Source organism: Poecilia reticulata, linkage group LG6 (genome assembly GCF_000633615.1).
Source record: "Poecilia reticulata strain Guanapo linkage group LG6, Guppy_female_1.0+MT, whole genome shotgun sequence".
In the NCBI taxonomy this organism is placed as follows: domain Eukaryota; kingdom Metazoa; phylum Chordata; class Actinopteri; order Cyprinodontiformes; family Poeciliidae; genus Poecilia; species Poecilia reticulata.
The window spans coordinates 10,897,285-10,918,126 of record NC_024336.1 but is presented as its reverse complement, the minus strand read 5'-3'; the positions used below and the strand labels follow the sequence as shown (position 1 = coordinate 10,918,126).

The 20,842-nt window shown below is 38.4% G+C and overlaps 1 protein-coding gene across 4 annotated transcripts in view; it reads left to right on the top strand.

Annotated features, from left to right (window-relative positions):
- Window positions 1-5,453: 5,453 nt before the first annotated feature.
- peak1 (pseudopodium-enriched atypical kinase 1) overlaps window positions 5,454-20,842 on the top strand; it is a 92,231-nt gene continuing 76,842 nt past the window's right edge. For 3 of the 4 annotated variants that reach the window (XM_008411174.2, XM_008411171.2, XM_008411173.2), the window contains exon 1: window positions 5,454-5,668. The gene's annotated coding sequence lies outside the window, so the exon portion shown is untranslated. Of the gene's footprint in view, window positions 5,669-5,705; window positions 6,170-20,842 lie in introns of those variants that run through there. The other variant, XM_008411172.2, reaches the window with a different exon arrangement.

The window sequence follows — 20,842 nt, the reverse complement described above, 5'->3', positions numbered from 1 at the left end:
TGGACAGGACCAGCCTCTGACTGCGGCTGGAGGAGAAGCGAACGTTAGCAACGCTACGGAAAGTAGTGCCAGCCGATTTAACATTTTTCTTGATTAAAAAATAAAAGCGTCTTCCAGAAAGAGGGAGAGAAAAAACATCAACGGTCACCAAAGCAAATGAAGCTCGTCCTGAGAACATAAACACCCGACTTCATCCATATTTTATCGCTTGCTCACAAGTTAAGTTCCTCTTCCTGGGAATGTCATCCAGCTCCTTTTATGAGATCCCTGATGAGATATGCAGCCTAATCCAACCATAGCCAATCTTCTTAGAGCTGAGAAAACCTTTTGCAAAGTTCGTGCCTGCTTAATGTCATCCCTGGAGGAGCAATGGCTGGGAGAAAAAAAAATGCATGCTGGATGAAAAATTTGGGAAGTGAAGAGCGTTCCCCCCTGGGACTCTACCTCAGCCCGTTAAAGTTGTTTACCTTTCGGTTTATGGTGTCATCATGCAGATGTGCGCGCCGCTCACTGTGTGCAGTGGGTCTCGGAGCTCGTTTGTATAATGAGCTTAACTGGAGCGCCGTTATTATCATTATTGTTATTTGGTTTTGCTTTGATGTTGCCCAAAAGCTGTGAAAACACCATGGAAAATAAAAAAAACATAATGAATGCTGATGTTCCAGGGCTTCTGCTTTGTGGGTTAGTTATCCTCTTTTCCAGGTGATGATGAGGAAAATGTGTTTTTAGTGAACAGCTGGAGAAGAGAAACAGCTTTTCTGCCTTTTCACTGTGCATCAGTGGCAGTTTTTAATACAGGCCATATGGCTCACAGCTCAGGGCGCTGTGTCGGGGGGGCGTCAGAAGACATTTTTAAAAAAATTTACAAAAAAAAAAGGTAATGTTACTATTGCTTATTGTTTCCACTCAACAGGTAGTGTGTGTCCCTGTTGCTTAGCATTGTTGGAGAACTAGCTCAAAATCTAAATGGCCTAGACCAAGGCTCTGCACTCCGGCTCTTTAAATTTGACCTAAAATGTTAGACAATAAAGAAACGTAAAGGTAAAAAAAATTATAAAATTGCTAGTTCCTGCATTTTTTTTGTAATATTCAAGTTGTATTTGCATAGAATTTCCACGAATAATACAAGAAATTTGTTTATTGTTTAGTCAGAAATTAGATGTAAACAAAATAGGTCACGTAAGTTTTGTGACTTTACATTATTTATGAAGAAAAAAATGAGACAAAAATGGCTGTTTGAATCATAAAGATCGCTAACCTCTGACCTAAGCTAACAAGACAACTAAAAAAACCCCAGAAAATCTGTATTCTGTGTGGAAAAAATGTAAAAAAGACCATCTCAATGCTTGTCTTTTTTTTCATCATTTTGTATTTACTGCCAAGCGGATTATTTTATGCTGATTACAGATTCTTTCAAACTATTTGGATTTGGAAAACAAAAAAGGAGAGTACTTTTCTTAACATTTTTTATATAATAGACAAAAACTAAATGATTGTGATACATTTGACTTAGGATTTATATTGCACAACCTAATCCCTAAAGTAAACAACTAAAAATAATAAAACGATAGAAAACAACAGGAAAAACAAAACAACTCAGCACTAAGCATTATTTTCTTAATATCTCAGAAACTGTCACCTTTGACCATATATTTCTTCAACATTTACTCCCTTTCCTCTAACAACACAAGAGAACTTCTCTAATAGAATTTTTTTTAAATTCCTCTTTGTGTTGCCTCATTGTTGTGAAGTCCATAATTGCGCATTCTTTACGGTAGGGTTGATGCACTGCCCCCTCTTGCCCTCCTTTTGTTTTTTTTCTGGCCTCTGAAATAAACACCAACCCCTTCAGTCTTTTGTCTGAACAAAGAGACACTCAGAGGAACACAAACACCTTCTGCAGCTCCTCCGCTGGGGGCTCGTCCGGGTTGTTGGCCGCCCCGTCCTGGCCCGTGGAGCACAGCGGGGTTGACGTGAGGACAGAGGAGCCAGTTCCAGCAGAGAGCCACACAGATCCTGGACCAGTGGAGGGACGGAGGGAGGGAGTGACTCAGAGGARAGAGGATGAGTCAGTGCGTCATGTGCTGAACAGGCAGGCGGAGGTATCAGTGTCCTGAATGGTTTCTCTTCCCGCGGTGTCACGGGCCGCTGTGGTCAAACTGAGCCACCTTTTGTCAGGGAGTCGGGGGTCTAATCCACTGTGCACATTTGTGGGAATCCTTTACCATTCGCAACGGATAACAAACGCGAATGAGCATTTCAAAGTTGCACTGGGGATTGTCTGGTCCTGAATATAAATTTGGGTGAAAACGCTAGTAACTTTTTTGCAGCAGTTTCTCTCATTACAATGTGTTTTGTTGGGATTTTATATGATTGACCGACACAAATTAGCATGTAATTGTGAAAACAGAAACAAAGGACGTGTTTATATTTAGTGCCCTCACCCCTTAGTCAACACTTTATATATAGACCCTTTATGGTGTAATTACAGCTGTCTTTTTCTATTTTGGTATGTCTACAATGTTGTTTTCTGCAAAGGTTTTTATCAGCCTGAAATATTTCCATTAACTCTGACCAGCCAGCTGTCTCGCCTTGATGAAGCGTCCTGCTGCATGATGCTGCCACCGCCACCATGTTGCTTCTCCTGGATCAAGCTTCTGGAGAGCAGCTGATCGCACTGTTTTTTGTTGGGGTCTAGTCAAATCAAGTTTATTTGTACACCAACAGGGTTCAAAGTGCTTTTAGGTCATAAAAAGATAACAGTAACCAATTATGAAACAAGCAGTTGACTGTCAAATGTAACCTAAATTATTGAACAAATATACATCAAATATTTTGATCAGTGTTCCAGGTTATTAATCAATGGCAACTAAAAACAAACTGGGTTTTTAGCCTTGATTTGAAGTCTAGAACTAACAACGTGGACCACACTTTACAGATTTTTATTATCACTTCCGGTCCATTTAACAATTATGCACTTTTTGTGTAGGTCTATAATAAAAAAAAATCTGTATAACATACAGATTTTACATGGCTGTAACATGTCAAAATGCGAACAGGCTTAAGGGGTAAGAACCGTTTTGCAAGGTGGTTTTATTTAAGCACACTCATCTGATTGTTTTTAGCTGAGGAATAACTGAAATAATCTTTGCCTGGTGAGGAAAAAAAGGGAAACAATAGTCATCTTCCTTCATTATTTCACTCCTCCACATTTGGAAAATCCTTGGCTTCGGCGCTCGGCAGTGAGGAGGGGGATAACAATGCCTGGAATGTAGGGGGAAAAAAAAAACTTGAGTCATTCCCACGTGTCGACGTCTGGTTCAGCTCCTCCTCCTCATCTCAGGTTGTGAAGGTTTCAGGTTCCTCTCACACTGGATTCTGTCTTTCTTGGAAGGTGGCTTGAGAAGTCATCACACATGACAACTTTTGTTCTTTGGGGGAAATCTCCATCGGCAAAGGTTGCAGATCTCACCACAAACTGCTGTCAACTTTTTGTAAACGATCACATTTTAAAGGATGACTCTTTCATCTACTTGTAAGACTTAAAAAAAATAAATAAAAAAATCTAGGAAAGAATAGCTTTTATTTCTAATTAATTCAGATCACGGCATTTCCCCACAGAGCCCCGGGGCGGCTGAAGGAAGTGATTTCCTTTTTCCAGTGGTCATTTATCCCTCGCCGAATGCATTATGTCAGTCGGGCTGCACTCAACGCTTTTTAATAAGCATCACAGACTCACTCTCACTGTGGTTTTGTGCTGTGCATATGTTTACTCCCTGCTGATTCACTGTGCTTCCCCCCCACCAAACAAACAAGGATTTGAATAAATTAGACTGACTGACATAAAGTTTCTACTTTGAAGCGAGCCTCCGTAACTTCCTGTGAACAAATGCAGCCATAGGAAATGGATGTGTGTAAATGCCATAACGAGTTAGAAAGTAATATTCCAAAACAGAAAAGCAACTGCAATAATTCCTCGTCCGAGGGATTGCTGACTGTAGTAGCTCTAATTCTAAACGAGCCAAGTCAGATTTACTTAAGCCTGAACTGCTCTGTGTTTATTCACCATGCTTGTGGGGTTCCCCAGGGTATGATCTTGGGTCCAAAATAGTTTCTTTTATACATAAACACAGTAGCTCTCAGGAGTACACCTGTTAAAATGGGAGGTACTTTGTATTGTAAAATTATATATTTCTAAATCATTTAAAAAGTTTTTTTGCAGATATAATGTGACACATACCCTGTTCACAATAAGTAAATATATTAAATTATAAAATATTAGAGAAAAAAGATATTTTTCTTTCAGGTTCAGCATTCGGTTTTTCTTACTTCACACTCACCATCGTTTATAGTGAATCTGACAAACACTTAAAAATGTTTAGCTGTGTTAGTAGGATTTTTTTTTTTTGGTATTTATTCATTTGGCATTTGGTCAAATATCTTTTAGGGCAGATGTGTCAAACTCAAGGGCCAAATCTGGCCCACAATGGCTTTTTATGTGGCCCTTTAGATTCTAGACTAAACACTGTTTGCTTAATTAATCAAATAAGTGTAGTTTTTATCTGTTTACTGCTAAATTATATCAGACAGTCCCTCCAGTTTCTTGAGAATTCTGGAAATTCACACAAAATCAGCTAATTGCGCTAATATCTAGGAGTTTATTGCAGATTTTTCCTCAAAAATTGTCAGAAACTTTCTTATTTGTACTAAACAGCTGCCTCAGCTTTAACTGATGTCAGATTATAGTCCTTGATCTATACAGCGAGTAATAAACAGTGGCATTAACCATCGTAAATAAGCGCAAATATTTCCAAATTGGTACCACAAATATTTTCATTTTTATTGCAAAAAATCACAAAAAGAATCAAAATCTTGGAGGGACTGAGAAGATGTTCAATAATATTATTTAACTTTAAGAATTAATTTATATTTTAACAGTTTGTGAATAGGTTTTATCAACACATTTTGGCACAACGGGCCCTTTTAGATATGAGTTTGACACCCCTGTTTTAGGGTAATGAATTAAGGTATGTTAGTACAGGTAATTTGTAATAAGTTAAGTAGAAAATACATTTATTCTTTGCCTTGAAATGTACAAAACAATGATAGCTTCTAAGTGTATCACCAATATGAAATGTTCAAGGGAAGGGTGAAATCACTTTTTATGTGTCCTGTCCCGTTTCACCTGTTATCCCAGTATACCCAGCTTGCGCCCTGGACGAATGCCATTATTGACTACAACATAAAACCGCTACGTGCGGCAGGTTAACAGGCATAAAGCTTGTTAAAAATAACTGAGTGAAATCAAAAGTAAGGCTCATACTAGGCACAATGTTAGGTTTGTCTCACACAATTTGGATTTTGAAGCCAGCTCGGCGGGCGTCACTTTGAAACTGCGCGTGCACGCCTCCTTCTGGCTGGCCCAATCTCCGCTGCGCGCGCTCCCGCATCACCTCGGTGGAAGAAAAAAAGAAACTGCTGCGGCTGTTGCAGGAGCCACGCAGAGCGAAACCACAGACTCCAGTTGGAGTTCAGCTACTCACTCCCGGGTTTTTTAGGGGTGTTTTTCTGTGGGGACGTCAGTTCAGTCGAGAGAAAGGCTTGTCAGGACCCGGATTTATTATGACCAAGTAGTGGGAGCGGTGGCGACGAGGAGGCGCGAGGCGAGGTAAGGAAAAGTTAGCCCGGGCTTCCTTTTCTCTCTCATTGAAAGTGTCTCAGTCACAAAGTCTGAACAGTTTTTTCTTACGGATGCAAGTTCCAGTTCGTACAGCTGAGGGTGAGCCGTGTGTTTCGGAGCGGCTCTGCGTTTTAAACGCTAGCTGCTCGGGGTTTCCAACCTTTCAGGGATGCGAGAAGTTTTCAACCAGTCGAGTTTTTACCCGACTGCAACGTTAGCTGCTGCTGCTGCTGTCAGGAGTTTCAGTAAGTAAGGCTTAAATACTGAGGGGCTCGGCTCGAGTACACCAGGCAAGGTAAAGAGCTAGCACCAAACTCTTGACTGGTCTCTGTTTACTAAATGGGCTGGACAACGCTTGAGTTAGTTTTGCCCAAGCTGGGGTCTTTAACGGGGAGTGGTACATGGTTGCGTTTCAGATCTGCAGCATGTCAGCAGCGCTCTCCATACTGTAGTTACGGACAGGGAGCCATCAGAACTGACACCTGCCAGGTTAGTATTTGTTTAATGTTTGTCACACTCGCATTGTTTTCATCCCGTGTTTATTCGCTTTTGTCAGACTTTATGCTACTTCTTTAATTTATCTGAGCTCAGCCAGCAGTAATAATGTTTGAGTTGCTCTTATCTGACTGATACCAATTGCCTTTGGAGTCTAAACCTGCCGATTCTAATATTGGGTAATTCTGTTTAGTTATATTTTTAAAATATTTTCTTTAAGGACAAGCCTCTTTATCAGTATTTAGTATGAAATACTGATCAAGAGTATAAAAGATAATGGTTATCTTTTAGGCTGCATGAAATCAGAAAAATATTTTACTGCAACTACTTTACCTCAATTTTCCTGATGCATATCAATGGTAAAACATCAAGTTTTAACTTCAACATCTTAGCCGCTAAAGATATACATCAGGTGAGGGAGGTTGAGGGGGATTAAGAGTATGTCAACCTGCCAGAAAATGTCATGGCTATGTATTATGTGATTATTTGACACTTTATATATAAACACTCCTTTCCAATTGTGATATTGCCTACACTGATACTGCAATGGCGAATGAGATTTGCTATATTGGAAGGTTTCCCCCAGGGTATTATAAGCCTGGCGGACCACCAGGCTTTACTTGTGCCCCCACCAGGCTAAGCAGTGCTTATTTATTTAAGTCTTTTTAAAATTGTTACATTTTTTAAGACTTTGCAATTGATGTTCAGGTATTTATCCTCCAATCTTTCAATAACTCATAATTATCATCATGGCAATGGCTGATTTTCAGAAGTAGACAGGCTTGGTATTCCTATTTCATTAGCATTGTAGCTAGAGATCTGCTTATGCTAAGGGTGGGACGTCCTTCAAACCTTTACAATAATAGAAGCTAGGCTTCTCCGGTCAAAAGCAACAGATTGTTGTACCCACAACAATCAGGTCCCTAAATCTGTGAGTTATAATTCCCTTGTTTATATTTTTGATATTTCTGATTTTTTTTATATTTCTGTTTTTTAACATTGTGTTTGAAAATGCCTGGCTGCAAAACAGATTTCCCCCTTTGGGGACTATAACGGAACTGAACTGAAAGGAGACTGCTACTACTCTTTGTGTATTCTTAAACGTGTTCTCATAAAACTAAGATAATACTGATAACCATCACGAATTTGCACACAATAGTCTTGACACAAAACATTTATTTCGTCACATTCCTAACTACTTAAAACCCATGATGCTTGACTGTGACTTCCAGATCAATTTTATAACCCGCAAGCCAAAAAGTCTCTCACAGAGCAAACACAGATTGAAATGTTGGAAACTATCAACTTTAACGTCTTGAATTTGACTATATAGTCATATAAACACCTTAAAAGATTGCAAGCATGTCTTGACATTGGCTACTGGCATGTTTTGCTGCTTTGTCAACTCCATTGCTTTGGATGGAGAATTGAGTTAAACATATAATTCAATTAAATATTGATTGGGTATTTTCAGTGCTTTTGTTGAAATCCCATTAGCTGTGGTAAGCGGTCATCATGGGACGAGAACAGGGATGGAAAGACTGTCTTGTCATGCAAAACCAAGTTTCCTGTTATTCCTTAAACCTGAAATCCTGCCCTCAATGCGTGGCAAGAATTTTTCTCCGTAGACTTTTTGTTAGAATAGAGGAAGGAGCTAACAACATACAGAGTTTTCACCACATTCATCCTTATTTTTTAACATTGTCCCAGTTAAAAATGTCCCAGTTAAACGTCGTTTAACTAAAGTTACCCTTGTAAAACAGCGTTTTAACTAAAACTCTGAGGTTTAAGCCCAGTTAAACGACGTTTAACTGAAGTCCAAAATGGGGTGCGGGTTTTAATGTTTTTATTTATTTATTTTTATTTTCTTTTAAATCTCTTTCTGTTTCTCACTGTTTATTCAATGCCACATGCTGTTTTTATTTTAATCATGTAAAGCACTTTGAAATGCCTTGCTGCTGAAATGTGCTATAGAAATAAAATTTGATTGATGATTGAGTATTTCTCCTCCATCTTTAACTGATGTAATAATTCACCAATCATGGAAATAATCCTGTTTCACTTTGTGTGAGAAATCACCACTCTTTGGCTTTGTGAGGATTGAAGTAGAGGAAAATGAAGAAATTTAGCTAAGCTGCAAATCGGTTCTCAACCAAAAAATGGCTCAAAAAATGGAAGCAAGGTGTTCTGCAGTAATATTTGTTTTCCAAGAAGTTTCAGACATAATCAATCCTACAACAGCAAGAATAAGGTGGAAAATACATTAAAAAAAAAAAAAAAAAAGATGCTTGAAGTTTTAAATAGTCTGCCACTGATGGTGTGTGGTGGATACCCTCTCAACCTGGGCATCCAGGTTGATAGGAACATGTCTAATGAAAAAAGAAAAACTAACCCTGACTGAAGTCGAAGTGTCCGCTGTGTTTTTATACACTTCAGTGTGACCTATACAGTGTGCAATAATGGCAAGAAATGATGTTGATGAAGCACTGATTTGCTCTGGGCAACTGCAGAGAGCCTGTTCATATGTCTCTAAATATGATTTTGAATAAGCTTAGAAAATGCATCAAGGTACATCTTGGTATTTTCTGCATTATATGCTGAAAATGGTGCAATATGAAAAAAAAGGAAAAAGAAAAATCACCGATCAGTCAATTAAAGGAAATTTCCAATTTCTGAACTGTACATTTGCAGATCCCTACTAAATAGAAACTGGGACCAAAGTAATAAAGAAGGCTATTCCATTTCATTATTCAATATTTACCTAAAAAAGAGAAGATGGAGGATGAATGCTTTTTCAAATTAATGGCAGAAACTTTAGCAAAATTGAAGCTGTAAAAATTAACATTCAAATGAAATGGCAAACCTTTCGATGGAGCCAACCTGTCTTTCTCTCTGATAACCGTGAAGTTACAGCTTCTGTTGCTTGTTTTTTTTATTAATTTTTTTGAGTATTTTGGATAAAGTAAAATGTTCATTAGTCCTAAGTGTCACAAGTACAGGTCAGTGAAAGTTTAAGTACATTACCGCCCCGAGCCTCGGCTCATTCAAAGCACCCTGTGTGCTCCTGATAAACAAGCTTTCCTTTTGTTTGTTCGTGTCGGCTTGTAGTGTTCAGTTCTTGTTTTTACTTACTGGCAAGTGGCCAGAGACAGTACCTATTAGGTCTCTGTCAACATTACTGCTTCACCTGTGCTCGGAAAAAGGCTTTAGTAGGGTTTGCAGCAAATCCGGGTTTGCCTCCTGGTAATTGTCCTCTGAATGCTCGTCCCGGGAGCCTTATGGGCCAAATATTTGTTGGAGGGTTTCCTACATCTCTGAGTGGGGAACATACCTTTCATTCTTGTGGTGAGCAACAGGAAGATTGTGTTTTGTGGTGAACTGAGTGTTTGTTGTAAACAGAGCAGTTATAGCCTTTTTTTTAGGTCCCTTGCTTTGTTTTTTGTTTTTTACCATGAAGTTCAACAGGTGGAGATTGTCTGGTGAAACAGAACATTTCAGGACATTTTGTATTTCCTGAATTTGTAATTCACCTTTCCAGGTTGTCCGCGGATCCCAGAAATCCTTAGAAAGACTTAAAGTCATGGATCTAAAATTAAGGCCTTAAAATATCTTAAAAGCATAGCAAAAAGTATTTTGGCCTTAAATATGTTAATCACAGGTCTTAAATTTAGTCTTGGCAGGACTACTTAATCGTATATTATATGTAATCTTTTTCTCGCCAGACATTTCCATCAGGCATATGTTTGAGTCACAAGCAGACATCTTTGTGACTCATTGCTAACATACCCTTGCCAAGCTAGCTATGTTATTTAACCTTGACAAATGCAAAAAAATGCTAGCTAGCTTAAGTAAGTGGGCAAGTGCAAATGTATTGCCAGCTGGCTGGACGAGGTTTGTACATTTCTTTGGGGAAATGTCTAAAAAATGTATTTTTTTTTAAATTCAGAACTTTGATCTAAACAAGAAAATAAATAAAAAAGCAAAGGTCTTAAAAAGTCTTAAATTTCAGTTGGTAAAACCTGCAGAAGCTGTGCATTCAGTTGGGCGCTCCAAAGCCTATCACTTAAGCTTTAGGTTTCCTTGAGGCACTGATGTTGACTGAAATGGAGTAGAAGAACATTGGAATGTTCAACATTTGGTCCTAGAAGACGTGAAAAGAAAATCATCAACCAATTAGCTCGACAATGCTAAGAGTAAAGCCTTTTATATAAGAGAAAATTTTTGCCAGTTTTCAGCAAAACAAATTCCAACCCTTTTAATTTTTAATTACTTGACAAAACACTGATGATGTGACAACTAAATGGTGCACCCAAGAGTCTTAATTTGAATGGACTGATTCCACATTTTTTGTAATCTATTTCGGTTAAGAGCACACTAATCGGCTTGAATCAGTCACTTATTTCAAATAAAAGAGACCTCTTCTCTGACTGCTTTACTAAAAATGTACAAAACATTCTTTTCTAATTCTCTAATTACTGTATCTTGAGCTAACGAGCTGCACAGCATGTACAAACGGCATTATTTATCGAAAGTGGCATGAAAGCACCAAATTCACACAGTTGTTATTGTTTATTTTCTTAATTCATTCCAGTTTCAGAGTCTATTTAATTGCATCTCGGCATGAAGCTCAGGGTCTTTTTGTGTAATAGTGGATTAATTTGATGTGTGACCGGCTGTAGAGGTTTTCCCATATGGTGTGAAATTCAGTTAGATTTCCCTCTATTTAGTTTTGTTTATTGAAATAGTTTTTATAAGTAAAAGACCCGAAAGCACTTTAGTTTGTTGCTTTTCCTTATCGAAACATGGTCACTAAAATAAATCACTTCTTTGGACAAAATGTCTTATGCAAAGGAACTTGGTTTTTTATTATTATTATTATTATTATTGTTATTTGCCTATAGTGAGAATCTTAGTGGTGGGATTGTTGTGCAAAACAGGAGAAAAAAATAACATTTATTATTACTGTTGCAAATACAGGAGCCTTCCTGACCCGTTTAAGTTGTTCTCAGATATTATGTTAGTAATGTTAGCATGTAGCATTAGCACAGCTAGCATGTGGCATCCTTCAGCATTTCTTTTCTTTCTGGAAGATTGGCTGGAAGAAATGCAACAAGTTAGGCAAATGTTAATGAGTATATATATTATCAATTTTGATGGAAATTAGTATCTTTAAATAATTCATTTTTCTAACATCTATCATATCAAGATATCTACTTAGAAAACCCTAGAGCATACAAATGCATTCACTGCATGAGTTTCATATTTCTGCAAACAGTTTGTTGTCCTAGATGTGTAGATTTTACCATCTTTTTTCTGAGTGAATAATTTTCTGAGCACTCAATGTTTCAAAGCAACAATAATCGGGCTGTGATTTGCAAAACGCATGAAAAAGATCAAATAATTCTGTATATCAGTTATTTGTTGGTTGGGCCATTATCTGCTTGCATTACATTAGTAATAGCAGTCTGTTTATCTTTTTCATCTGACGTCATTCTGCTTTAATGCAAAAAGTATAAAAAAGCAGTGGTTGATATTAGACTTCAGAGCGTGAAGTTAAAATCTGCTTGATCATAGGCTCATTTTTTACAGTGGAGCACCTAAAGTCAGATTAAAATTACATCAGAAAGTTCTTGTGGGATTAAAAATAATCTTAATATATGTGTTGAAGTTATAAAATATTTTTATATTTTAAATGTTATGCACTTCACCGAAAGAACAGATTGGTGGTAGCTCCATGATGTGGGGTTACTTTTCTTCAGACGGAATAAAATGTTTTGTAAGTGGATAAAGTCTTAAACACTAGTTCAACAGAGATTTAAAGGATACGGCCAAATTAATACCAGAAAAGTGTACGTTTTGGAACAGCCTAGTCAAATCCATCTGTGTTAAAGCTGTTTTGGTTTGTTGACAGACTAAATGCTTTAACTGAACTAAAAAGCGTTTCAACACAGTATTAGCTTAAGGGGATCCAACCCTGTACAACCTGGTTGTTGCAGCTTGTTTAATTTCTAAATTTTCTCTCAAACTATTTGTTTTCATGTTGAATTATACACATGAGAGGTAGATAAAACTTTAAAATGATTAATCAAGGTATATCTGGCATTTTAAAGGAATTGTTCAGAACTTTTAAGCAAAACATGAAAAACTGTTTGAACTTGTTAAAATCCAAAACAGGTTTTGCATATTTACATGACTGACTGAGAGATTTCGACTCTACAATCTCAGTTTTTCCAAAGGCCTGAGGCTGACTGTAACGTCGCGCTCTGTTTACACCAGGGATTTGGTATATTTGTTGCATTGCAACAAAACAGCCCTCAAACAACTTTAGGCGCTTTTGAAGGTCAGCATGCTTGATAAAGTACAGTTTGGGCTGGAGGCCATCTTTTAAATGAACTCAGCTCTGCTTGCAATCAAGGGAGAGCATCAAGGCAGAGCTATTTTTTGTTGTTGTTTAGGAATATCGGTCTTGACCTGAATTAATGCGGGAAGATACATGTTGAGACTTAAGTGAAATGCTTTGTTTTTAAGGAATCGGATTGACTTTTTACATGTACGCACATGACCTGACGTGACCGTTCAGGTTCATATTCATCAGATAAACAACACTTTCACACCAAGAGCTTTCCTTGTGCATTAATACCACATTTTATCAGCAGGATTGGGGTGAAAGTTCACCTGGCTTTGATAAGTTGTAGTCAATTTGGGATGTAGATGTGAAGTGGTAGGCGAACAATTGCAGCACCTTCATTCCCTTTACATTTGTTGCTGAGCTGATGCACCTCTGAAGGGAAGAAGCTGTGAGCGAAAAAGGCCTGCTTTTTTTTTTACCAGCATTGAGCAAGAGCTGTTTTGTGAAAAGAGCTTCTGTGGTGAGTTGTTGTTCTGGTGGAGACCGGATAGTTATATGAATGCTATTACTTATTTTGTACAAGCCAAACACATTGTTTTTGACCAACCAGACATCAGTTGTTATTGATCAGCATCTCATTTCCATCAATTTATTCCTTTAATGGTGTTTCTGATTGCTTTGTATTCCCCGTTGCCAATTTATTCATGTCTACAATAGGTCTGGTTGACCTTTATAGGGAATGTTGACTGTGTAAACAGTGATTATTAGGGGAACTAAAGGCTCTGGCGTTGCTGATAAGCTGCTAACTGGAGCCTGACCTTGAAAATGTCAATGTATTAGGCTTGTTCAGCTGAGGTGTTCAGCTTCGGCACCTTAAAAAATCTTAGGAACCATAAATTAAGTAAACTCAACATTATCTTGGTGGAAACATTTGGTCTATTTCCTTTAGCCATTATCATAGAACATTACTCAAACTAGACAATAACCAAATGTTTGTTTATATTACATTTACATTAGTTGTTCAGTGTCAAGTGTAACGTTTCAGCATGTTTGAATTAATTACTGAGCTGGTGATGCTCTGATTGCTCAGTAAATATAAAGTGAGTTTGTAACTGGTTGACTTTGTTGGTACAGACCTTCAAGGACAGTCAGAATTTAGCTAACAGTGACYTTAATTTGAGATGCATCAATGAGATATCGACCACAATCAAATAATTTTGAGCTAGATGTGCCTTGGTACGTGAACATTTGGTAATAAACCTGAAGATCCAGTATGTTGTTGGTTAATCAACCATAAGATCTAACAGAATGTGGTAACAGCAGAAAGAAAACACCGTTAGCCTAGAGGTTTTTAAAAAGGAAGTCAGAGGAAGATTAGAAATGTACATTTGAGAGGAAACTGTTTTCTTTACACAGATCCAGATATTTCTCCAGTCATTCAGACTGCAAAAGGGTGAGAGAGAGCAAGACTCTCAGCAGATAACTGGACGGCTTAACAAATTACAGCACATTGTGTGCAACTGCTTTTGATCCTGGTAGAAATAATGATAAGAAACCAAAATCTGCTGCTGTACATAGCAATAATTGGTCCATATAGAAAAAATTAAATCTAAATTCATTATTGACAGGCCAAAGCTTTACTCAAACAGGAGAAGGTTGCATCTCTATGTGATTATTTGAATGAGAATACGTAAAGATTTCACATATGCTTTTCAATTTTTAAATGTAGAAGGCAAAACTGTTCACATGTGAAATGGTGAACGCTACAAGCAAAGTTACCCAGAAAACCTTTTGGATGAGACTGAACCTAATATTGTTCTGTGTTATTCAAACACCTCTTGATGTGATATGACGTCTAACTACTTCCTGCATTTCAACCCAACCTTTTCACTCAGTTGTGCGTTTCCTGCTTCAATATCTTTAAAAAAAAAAAGCTACTGTTTAAATCACAGTTGTAGGTCATAATCTGAAGCTGCTGCACCCAGTAGTTTAATGATTGGTTTTAAATGCATTGCAGTACTCAACATGAGATAAACTGCCACCATGTTTTGTCCTGTAGAGTTCAGAAAGCAAACTTGAAACAGGAGCCAGCAGTGATGTAAGCCCATTTTATTGTTGACGTCTTCCAGACCTCTCACCTGTTTCTCAACTTGTAAAAACGCCTATTATGCCTCACTAATGTTTACTTAATTGTTGATTGATGTGAACCGTGTCAGTGGGATCAGCTTTTGCTTTTGGTTTTGGTTATGGAAAAACCTACAGGACCTTTCTACATCAGCAATAAATCTGAGGACCTTGGCAGGAATGTCTTCTATACTCACTTTACTTTAAATAGACTTTAAAAAAGAGAGGTTGCTTTTGAAGATTCCTTCTGCTTCAACTTTGTCTTCCAGTCTTGGTATTTAGTGTTATTCCTAAGTGTAATATAGGAGAGGAGTAAGACCAGGATATTGTCAGATTATTAAGTCAGGACAAATGTTTTTGCAAAAGACCAGTGACAACCTTTATTAGTAGATGAAAGGAAATGGTAGGAGCTAGATTCAGCTTTTCTATCCTTGTTCAATGTAAAAATGAAAGCGATGTTGCCCTTCAGAGTTTTGCAATCCTAGCTGGTCTCAAAGCTTACACGGTTTATTTCCTAAGGCTGCCGAGGACGATAGGCTCCAAAAAGAGAGTTAACAATCTTTAGAGAGATTGAAATCTGCAGATGAATCGGGTTTCCAGTTTCATTGGCTGCCCAGTGCCTGCAGGCAAAATAGTACAGTTCTGTGTTGCTAGTGGTTCAATCTGAGACTTGATGGACAAAATTGTTGAAAATCCTTAGTTATTTCACAAATTATTGCAAATGTTGTTCTCAAAATGTAAGCAACTGTGTTTACTCTTTTATTGTTGAAACCCTAATGGGAACATGGATAACATTGGACACAAGCAGTAGCTAGTCTTCAGACGCAGTGTATATTTATGAGTGATTACAGTTGTTCAAATACAGACTGATAACATAAAATATATTTTTATCGCGTGTATTTTGTGTGTATTATTTTTTTTCTTCACTAAATTTAAAGAAACGTGTCTGAGGCTAAAACCTTTAGAGATAGATTGATGTGTTCTCTAAAGCTGAGTCTGCTAAGTTACTACCACAATGGATTGGAGGGTGTGGTAAACCTATGATTGCGTTCTTTAATATTGCCAACACAATAAACCTTCATGTTTTATAATCTTTCAACCAGCTCATCATGACTCACTCACAACGTTCCATCCCAAAGTTGAATTCACAGAGATTCCGGTTTTTATGTCTTACTATCATAGCAACCTCTTGTATCCATTACTTTGTTGTTTAAGCTTCACCAAGACCACCTGTCTCCGGGGGGAAATTGGGACAACCCATTTAACGATCAGCATTTCAAGGTGGCAAGGACATTACGCAATATTCGCGGGGAAAACGCCTCGCGGTGTTCGCCACCTCAACACTTGTAAATAAACAACCAGAGCCTGACCTCCTCTGACACAGCAAGTCCATTTTCCAGAAATAAATCTTGCCGTTGGCGCTCGAATTAAACCTGCACACTCACCCCGTTTTCAAGCCAGCCAGCTGAGCGAGAGCACATCTCCAATTACCTAACTCATAGTCCATCCTTTCACTCTCATGTCATTCTACACGCACACACAGATCAGAGCCCATCTTAACTCTGTGACTCCCCCCATCCACCTGCTTGTTTTGGTGGTACCTTTTTTTGTTTCTTGATCGTATGAAAACGGTACTGGTACGAAAACAAACCCAGACCCTGGCACTGGCATTCGGGCTCATACCAAAGCTGTATCAGTTCTGCAATGCGAGTGTGACGTATCTGTCTGAGAATGGTGAGAAAGGAGTGAACACATGCCCGTCCTTATTTGGATGAGAAGAACTGGTTTGTGGATTTTCTGTTTGCTTTGTGTATGACTGTGATAGCCAGTGGCTGAGCTGGCGAGACACTGGCATCCAGCCACGAGGTTTGGGCCATGAAAGAAAGAGGAACGAGCAGCCGGGGGAATGCGAGGGGGTCTCTGATTCACAGAACTGTTGAGTGACAGCAACAGGGGCAGCACTCAAACTAGCCAGCAAGCTTACTGCTGGTAAACAAGCTCTGCTATTCAGTTCATCTTCTTTGTGAATTCACAACTGGGATGAGATCAAAGTTAAAATCTGATGTTCCTGTTTTTTTTGTTTTCGCTCTTGCATTGAGCAGGAGGAGATCAGCTGTAGCTATTTTTGCTGAGTAAACACAATTTAAATACAGAATTAATTCATGCACATATTTATGTTGGAATGCATATTTCTGCCTTGTGCCGGCGTATGTCTCTCTGGGCCGGTGTTCCAGTACAGCACTGACTCATGATGGTGACAGGTTCTGCATTTAAGCAAAAATACAATTTGTAATAATGAAGAACAATAACACCCTGCTTGTTTATTCTAAATGTTTTAGTGGTTTTCTTCATGTGTGATATAAACTGCTCTAACTCACAATTTGAGTTCTGAGGATATAAATTCAGTGCAAAAATGGTAATCTAGATGTTCATCAGTCAATCGGCCATGGCTCTGATTAAAGAACTGTTGGATAGATACAGAAAAATCTCATTTTACTTTCTTAAATCCATCACTACTTCTATTTTCCATTTATAAATGCATCAACCAAAGTTTTTGATGTCTAAATGGGGATAATCTTGTTGTTTTCTGTTGCATCTATAAGTGCAAAGAACAGGTTTTTCCTATAATCGTTAGAACAAAAAATTAATGGTCAATGGTGTTTTTACACGTGATAGTCCAGTAGAGTCGGTTCAATAGGGGACCAAAATTTGTTCCACTTTTTGTTGGTGCGGTTTACTTTCACACTGCACTGTGTCAAACAATCCAAACCCTTTGAACAACCTGTCCCCCTCCTCGACTTGGTGCACCAAGAACTACTGACGGAAACACAAAATCCTCCAAAGAAGACATGAATCCAATTTCCTTAACAAAAGTTAAACAATGCAGAAGGGTCATATTTTAGCAGGTGTATGATTTCTCTTTTGTTTTTGGTAAAAGACTATAAGCCATTTCCCCAGTAGTGCTAGAGTCTTGCATTTATATATGTTATAATTACCCAGAATGCCCTTTCGTTTGCTACCTGCTTTTGGAACGACCTCCACTTTCATGCATTTGAACCGTGCCAGAGTTCACCTGCCGTGCCGAGATCTAGGTTGTTAGGCGGGCCAGAGTTTGTTTTTTGCTCTGCAAAAGAGTTTGCGTGTTCACACCACCCCAAAAGAACCAAACTTTCTTGGCAAACAAACAAAAGTTTGATTAAAGTGGACCAAATAGGGCTGGCACGAATACCACACAATCATCTCAAGTTGGAACGAAGAGGACCAAAGAAAAATGGAAATCAGTAGTCATTAGGAAAAGCTCAAATGGTGCATCCCCAATTTAACTTAAACCCTTACTGTTTAACAAAGTTCTCACTTTGCACACACTGCAGTTACTGGCAATAACATCTCAGCCAGTTGAGCAGCACATGTTAATTTACTGTTGTTGCATCAGCAAGAATTTGGCTCTGCAAAGAGGTCACACATCCTGATGAGAGCAGCATTTTTCAAAAGACAGATTAAGTAGGTTTGTTACTTAGATATTGAGATGGTAGAACCAACACAGACTAACTTAAACTGTAGCTTTTGATCAATAATTAGACCATATACTTTACATTGGAAAAAACCATGGACATGATTCAAGTCAACACAAAGCAAAGGGAAGAGTGTGCTTTTTTATATATATATGTTTTTCTGTGATACACCAACACAAATGCCATAGTTGTGAAGATAAAAAAAGTAAAGATGTGGTTGGAACTGGATAAAATGTTAATTTCAGTCTCTTGTAAGGGTATTTATGCAAGTTAAAACTTTAAGTGCTTATGTGGGCTGCTATGTTTTTGTCGAGCATTCCTTTACAGCACAGATTTCAAAGAGACATCTTGTTGGTTTTCATCCCGACACAGTTTCTCTGTTTACTTGAGAAAAGTGCCACAGTCCTCGGATACTTTTGTACCGGCTGGAGTTGCTGAAGCTCAGCGAGTTTGCTGACCTGCAATTAGTACCGACCATAAACAACCAGAACCCCAGTGAGCGGTGCCACGGGTGGCTGCCCTCACCACGACAATCCGGAGTTTCCCTTTTGTCCTCGAATGCGTCAGATGTAGAGCCAGCTGCCCACCCCGAGGTTTCAACTGCGCGCCTACTGAGACGGCTGAAAGAAAGTTGTGGAGGCAATCGCGAAGTATGCAGGGAGAAAATGTATAAATACCACTGGGGGGGAAGCAATACGTTGCAACGCCTGTGGCTTTAAAGAGGTTTTGGCATGTCACACTCCCCTTCTGTCTTCCAGAATAATTTTTAAATATAGTGCCTGATGTCATGTGAAAGTGATGCAAAACCTTGCCTCTATGATCAAATCCGATACTTTGTCCACTCTGGCTTCAGATGCATTGTTATGACATCGTTAATGTGCTACTCGACCTCACTCCCCTTTATTGGACGTTTTATGTTCTTTCTTTCACAATGATTGCAACAATTCAATCACTTGCCAGATTCTATACCTTTGGGAAAATAGTCACTTGCTTATGCTGTCATTGGCTTGGAGTGGAGGTATTATATGTATTTATTTTCCAAATTATCAGCAAATTGCTGTGGGGTTTGGTTTATCAGTTTCCAGATGTGTTGTGAACAAAAGGTTTTTTTCCTAAATCCATTGTGGATCAGCTAGGAGCCCATCCTGTGGGCTCTTGTATTATTTAGATGAAATGGTAATGAAGACTGTTTTCACAGTTGATAGACTCAGTTCTGTTGGGGACCAAAGTTGCAACATTTGTTCCATTTTCAGCTGGTGTGGCTCACTTTCAAATTGCACTGTGTCAAACAAACCAAGTGTTAAAAACTCTGCACATCCCCTGTGGTGGCGGTGCACAAAAAAACCACTGAAGGAAACGACATGAAAACCTCTGAAGAAGACATGAACACAGCTTACGTCTTCATGAAATGTAAAGAAAAATGGAGTGGTGTCAGATTTTAGCAGTTGGAGGATTTCTCTTTTACCTTTGATAAAAGATCATTAGTTATTTTTCCCACTAACATAAAAATAAATAAGACTTGTGCTTTTGTTTTGGTTGTATTTTCCCAGAACGCCCTGCACTATAGTTCACTTCCTGCTTTTGGAGCGGTACAATGTCTGCTTGGCATTCACATATGCATTTGAACCGCGTCAGAGTTCACTTCAATCAAACGGAGATCTAGGTTTTTAGGCGGACTAGCGTTCGCTTTTTTGGTCCTCATCAGAGTTTGATTGCACATTCACACCTCACCAAACGGACCGGACTTTCTAGACAAATAGGCTAGAGTTAGATTAAAGGGGATTGTGAATGCACCCTTCACACTTACCTCAGTGGGACAAACATATGTGCATTTAAACCAGTTCAATGTTCAAGGCAAGTCTGCTTAATGCTCTCACAGTAATGAAATTTGAAGATGTAGAAAATTGGCCTAAAGAAATAATGTTGCTCCTTTTGGAGGACAAGGGATTCTATATATTTTAATGGGAAAGAATAGAGGGTTCCTACACTCTCAAAAATTTGGAAATTGATTTGGGCTTTTATGTAGGTTTGGATTAGCATGGATCAAGGTTAACCCCCCATCCTCTCCAAAATAAAACATATATATATATACACACACAGAAAAATACTTCTATTTGATTCCTGTCCCATGAACTAAATGTTGAATCCGTCCATCTGGTATTTGAACATTATTGAAGGTTCAGATTAAAATTCTGTTATTGCTGTTAAAATGTAAGTAGTCAAAAGAAACTTTTGTATTAAGAAATGAGCAATTGAATTTAGATCCTGAGAACAGCAGACAGCAAGGCGTTAAACGACTTTGAATCAAATTTCTTTGCCTTGGCCTGTCTGGTATGACGAGAATCTCTGAAACTTTTCTGTGTTTCCCAGTCAAATCCTGTAATATCACATGTGGTTTCGGGGGTTAGCATAATGCAAAGTCTTTGATCCAGGTTGTGTTGAGCTTGGCATGTGTTTTTTTTCTTCCTTCTTCTCATGGGGATCTCAGTATTTGCTTCAGTTTAACATCAAATGCCTTGCCGCATATACGCAGCGCTCAAAGCTCGCTTTGACAGCATATGAATTCGTAACGTCCAATTATGGTGCATTGCCAGGTTGGATCCAGACCTGATATTTTCTCAGCTTTATACATAAAAGATGTCCGCCGCATCATCCTAACCACAGTTTGTGAAGCCTAAGGTC